Raw genomic sequence first — 6,000 nt, 5'->3', positions numbered from 1 at the left:
CATGGGATTCTTTTCATTGCATGATGGAATACTATGATTTTATGGAGCCAGAATACTATTTTTGTAGAAATATTTATTTTTATATATAAATCTCTTTATAGATATGTTTTTCTTGCATTGTTTCCTCATAGCTCTCATTATACAGTATGACAATATTTTCATGTTTTTTATTTTTGATAAGTGTAAGTTCAAACACTTTAACAGTTTGGCTTTGAAACCTTACTTATCACCGATCTGAACTCCTGATAATGGTACTTTTGTTACTTATGATAGTCTATAGGCTCCAAGGTTCTGGAGTCCCATCTCCTCCACTACAGATATAAATACTGCAATAACTGCTTTCCACAATGGTATTACAGACTCCAGAGATCCACTCATGTATATCATATCTTCTGTGCCTCTGGGCATCCCAAAATACACCACCGTACTGCTCAAAAGCAGATCTAGCCAAGCTTTGGGAACTCAAGGAATTCTCTATGGCCTTCCCTCTATATCACAATCAATCCAACTGGCTTCAGAGAATGCAAGAGGGAAGATACCGGTGAGGATGGTGCAAAGTTGCATAGGAATGTCCTACTTCATCACACTATGTTGACCCCCAATACATGATCTTATCACACTCCATACATAGCCATTTTGAAGATACTGGCTACATCTCTAATCCTCAGATGACTCTAATATGTGTACTGGAGACTAGCTGTAATCCCCACAGAGTACACATAGATCCAAGGTATTCTGCACCCTAACCTCGCTTACTCAGAAGTTCCATATAGGACAGGGATCAGCAACCTCCAACACTCCAGATGTTCTGAAACTACAACTCCTAGAATGCTCTATTCACTTCTATGGGAGTTGTAAGAACAGCTGAGCATGTTTGCATGCTGGGAGTCGTAGTTTCACTGGAGCTGGAGTGACGAAGGTTGCTGATTAGAGATGAGCGAATTTCCGCCTATGAAATTCTTCGTTTGGTGGTAAAATGTGAATTGCGTTATGGATTCCGTTACCACGGACCATAATGCAATTCTACAACGGAATGCCTTTAGAGGCATTCCGTTATTCATTCCATCATAATAGTAGTCTATGGGCTGCATAACTGATCCGTCCCTTTTCCATTATGCAGGGGAGGACTCTTACTGTGCCAGGATTCATACCTAAGGTAGATTCCTTTCAGAAATATAACAGGAGTTAATGTTATCAGTTTTTTCCAAAAAATCGCATACTCAAGATTTACTTGAAAGAAAGTTAATTTTCTGAAAAGTTAATGGGGGTCATTTTGATAGCCGCTGCACTGCCAGATGATGCACCTGGCAAGGTACATGCCTAGATTGAAAACTATGAGATTAGCTTTTGATTGTCATTTATGCCTGGAGACAGTTTGTGGCACAGGCGTTTAAAAAGTCACAGAATGTGGACTTGCAACTTTTTTCTGCCAAAAACTGGCATAAGGAGTCTTACTAAGTGACCCCAATATCCTTGTCACAACCTGCACATATTCTGTGCTATAGCCTAGATGCCGTGCCACTTACCATGCCATCCAACGTTTTGGTCTCCGACGTCCTATCCATGCTGCTGCCTCCATGCTTCCTTAGGGTATACACACACACTCACCTCTGGCCTCTAAAAGGGCCAGTTCATAGGCTACCCAATCCTTCCCCAGCCAATTGCCGAGGGTCCCTGGGTATTTAAGGTACCCTCTCCAGCAGGATGGTGCCTGAGCTTTAGGTTCCCTTGTGACCAGCAAAAGTGTTTGAAAGTCTAGTGGTATTGTGATTTACATGAGTATCGTACATTATATCCTTCCTGTATTCCTGCCATCTGTCAAGTGTGTGCCTTCCTGCCTATGTGCCCCTGAACTTCCAAGTTTAGTTCAGTTCATGTTTAAGGTAATCCAGTCTGTCTACCCTGTCTGCCTGCTTAATGTCTGCCACATCACTACTCTGCCGGCAAGTCATCTCTAAAAAACAGCATTCTAGCCCGACTGTTCAGACTATACCTGCAGTTTTCCTGCATTTTCGGTGTGTTTTCTGTACTCTGAGCTTCTGGTGCTTGCACCACTGTCCTTGACTCCAGTGGGTCAGCTCTCAACGACACCAGGACTAACCCAGGAGGTAGCAGTGTGTTTGCTAACCTGCAGCGAAATCCAGATCTCTGTATATGGATTAAAGGGTGAATACCAGGGTAGTGCTGAAATAATGCCCTTAGAGTTTATCCCAAAGTTAAACCAATTAGTAGAGATGGCTTTGCGGTTCGCCCGGAGGTCGTTTCACAGCGAACTTTGCTTGTTCGCGATTCGCCAAACATGCAAACATATGGCGATATTTGCACACGCCATAATTTTTTGCATAGCACTGAACTTTGACCTATGACACATCCATCAGGTGGGACAGGACGGTTAATTGAGACGTTTCAGCACATGGACACCCCCCTAACCCTATAACAGAACCCGATCTGGCAGCCATTTTACATTATGTGTTTTGCCAGTGTAGGGAGAGGTTGCATTTTGGAGCAGGGACAGTTAAGGACACCAAACACTAACTAATAGGGCCACAAAAGTCCTTTTAAGGACTGGAATAGGTGTGCTATTGATAGGTGTGATATAGAGGGATGTGATATACTTATAATATACTTTCTAACATAGAAATTATATTATAGTGTATTTGTATTGTGCAGCAGTTGTGTGCGGTTCTGCTGCGATACCGCAGCTAGATAGGACAAAGGATATTGGAGTAACTAATTGCAATGGGTGTGATATACCTGTTGCCCCCAAAAAACAGCTTGAGGGCTGCGATATACCTGCTTCCACAAAATACTGATTGAGTGGTGCTATATACAAGTTTCCGCCAAATACTGATTGAGGGGGTGCTACATACCTGTTTCCGCCAAATACTGATTGAGGAGTGCCATATACCTTCTTCCACAAAATACTGATTGAGGGGTGCTATTGCTATATACCTTCTTCCACCAAATACTGATTAAGGGGCTCCGATACACCTGCTTCCACAAAATACTGATTGAGGGGTGCCATATAGCTGTTTCCACCAAATACTGATTGAGGGGTGCTATATACCTGTGTCCGCCAAATACTGATTGAGAGGTGCGATACACCTGCTTCCACAAATACTGCTTCAGTCGCAGCCAGGGCACCATCAGTGACATCGTACCTTACGCCTTCTTTCTGGAGCATGCATTTTGCGTCGTGTCATTGATCAAGACGTCGAGGAGCAGGATCTGGAAGATGAGGAAGTCGCAATGCTGAATGAATTCCCGGGGGTGCTACTGCATCTGAGACAAGTCAGCAGGAGTCTGAAGAGGAGGATGGTGGCTGGGGGGAGGAGGAGGTGCAAGAAGAGGAGGCTTTAGACTTTTCAGGGATCCCTGGTGTTGTCCGTGGTTGGGTGGGTGAGACCGAGGACGACATTCTCCTGGGCGATGAGCAGGAACCAGGGCGCTCCAATGCATCCAATTTAGTGCAAATGGGGGCCTTCATGCTCCAGTGTTTGAAGAGGGACCCCCGTATAAAAAGCATAAAGATCAAGGACCTTTACTGGGTGGCAATGTACTTAGACGCCTGGTAAAAACACAAAATGGCGGACATGTTATCAGCATCACAGAGGGCTGTCAGAATGCAGCACTTTCAGGCCTTGCTGCGAGAGATACTGTATTCTGCTGTTGCGGGCACTGGCAGAGGAATTTCCACCCATAGCAAAACAGGTACGGGTACCAATCCTACCATGCCTGCAAAAAGAGGGCGGTTTGAAGATGTGTTGGTCACTTCAGATATTAGATCATTCTTGCAGCCAACCCATCGACAGCCGCCCTTCGGACCCAGCCTCAGGGAACACCTAGAACGACAAGTGTCCGACTACATCAGGGTTACGGCCGATGTGGACGCTCTGAGAAGCGAGGAACCCCTTGACTACTGGGTAAGCAGGCTTGACCTGTGGCCAGAGCTGGCACAATTTGCCATGGAACTCTTGGCTTGCCCCTCGTCGAGTGTCCTGTCCGAAAGGACGTTCAGCTCAGCAGGGGGGATCGTGACTAAGCGCACTCGCGCACTCGCCTAGCTCACGACAGTGTGGACTACCTCACATTTCAAAAAATGAATGAGGCATGGATCTCGAAGGAATTCAACACCTGTGATGACCACATGTAATTGAATTTCACCTATTATCATTTGGGGTTTATTCAAGAGGGGGGGGGGGGTTTGTTAGCCATGTTTTTAATCCAAATGTATATTTTTTGTTATTTTAAACATATGTATTTGACATGTATTTGTACTGGCCTAGATTAATCTTTTTATCCTGTGATTTTTAGGGCCTGTACTGGCTGACAGTTACATTGTTATCCTGTGACCGCCTAATGTACCTCCAGCCACAGAATCCAAAGTTCTTTGCTGTCAGGTGAATGCCTATTGCCTAATTTTTGGGGCCTGTACTGGCCGACAGTTACATTTTTTATCTCTAGCCACATAATCACACCCGTCTCACTCTTCTGCCTCATTATGGTGGCGTAAGAACTGCATTCACCATAAGGATCTTCTAATGTAACAGGGTCATGTGATTGTGCCCCCCCCGTACTGTGCCCCTCACCCCGTACTGTGCCCCCTTACCACACCCTGTGCAACCCTAGTCATTCCCTGTACTGTGCCCTCTTATACCCTTTTATCCGGTCACGGTATGGCGGTGTTATCCGGTTAATGTATGGCGGTGGTATCCAATAACTGGGTGGCCATAACTGTACCCCTTTCCCTGCTTATGCCATCCTTTTTTAGACCTGGCATGAGCTAAGGACCTTTGCGCTACAATCTGTGTCAGAAATACGCCTAACATAGACGTATTTCTATATAATAAATGACCACCTATTTGTATTATTATTCGGGGGTAGGGCTAATATCTTAATTTTATATAGATTCTAGTGTATTATATTGTGCCCTGTATTTCCCAGTAGAAAATGATCCTTGGGAAACACAGTCCTCATCCCTGACCACCAGGACCAGGTAGCGCTCTGTCAGTACATGGCAGCCTCCTCTCTCTGCCATGCTGCTGTGTACTGGTGCTTATTCTGACACTAGGGCTGGGTTCACATCCTATTTTTGCCATCCATTTAATGCATACGAAAAATGTGTGCGTTAACAGATGCCTCAGACTGATGCCGTACAGTGGCGTCTGTTCACCATACAGTTCCATGGTAGAAAAAAAATTACGTTAACGTATGCATTTTTTAAATGGACTGCAGGATACAAAACCCTTTTTTACATCATGCGATATGGGCTGCCTTGTTTTCACAAACCATATTAGTTTATGCCATAACTAAGAATAGCAGGAGAATTGCATAGGTGTTAAATGTGCCGTTCCATAAACTGTACTGGTTTATAATATAACCCAATACAAACTATTCAAGGACAGGTTGCTGGTCGATCTTTCCTAGCCAAGCCACATCTGTTCTTGGACAAGTTTATTCCAGAAGCCAGCCTGCTACATTGTTCTTAATCAAGTCTGTTCAACTATTCCAGTGTCAATATACTTTCCAGGGTGTCCTGACCTGGGCAGCAGTCTAGTCTGTGTTACAGTAATGGCAGTGAGCTGCCGGTGCACTGTTTACCTGTCTGGGAGCTTGGACTCGCCACCCACAGTCTTCTTCTCAATGGGTCCCTCCACACAGACTGTGGTCTGCTTGCCAGCAAGGCCCCTCATCCTCTGCCCCATAGCATAAGCTCACTCACTTGACCTCTTAAAGTGCCAATGCGCTAATCCTTATCAGCCAATGGCTGGCAATCTTGGGGTACTAAAGGCACCTTTCCCTATAGTAAGGTGCCTTAGCTTGCTAGTTCATGCAAAACTGATTTTGCCTGACCCCTTAGTACCATGTCCACCACACAGACTACTCCAGGAGTAATCAGCCTGGTATCTCCACTACAAAGAAGTCAAAATCCATGTACAGTGGTTAAAGGGTGAATACCAGGGAACTGCCCAAAGTCAAATCTGTTGGTTAAGACAGCAG

Source organism: Bufo gargarizans, chromosome 1 (genome assembly GCF_014858855.1).
Source record: "Bufo gargarizans isolate SCDJY-AF-19 chromosome 1, ASM1485885v1, whole genome shotgun sequence".
NCBI lineage: Eukaryota > Metazoa > Chordata > Amphibia > Anura > Bufonidae > Bufo > Bufo gargarizans.
Note: the sequence above shows the minus strand (reverse complement) of the source record.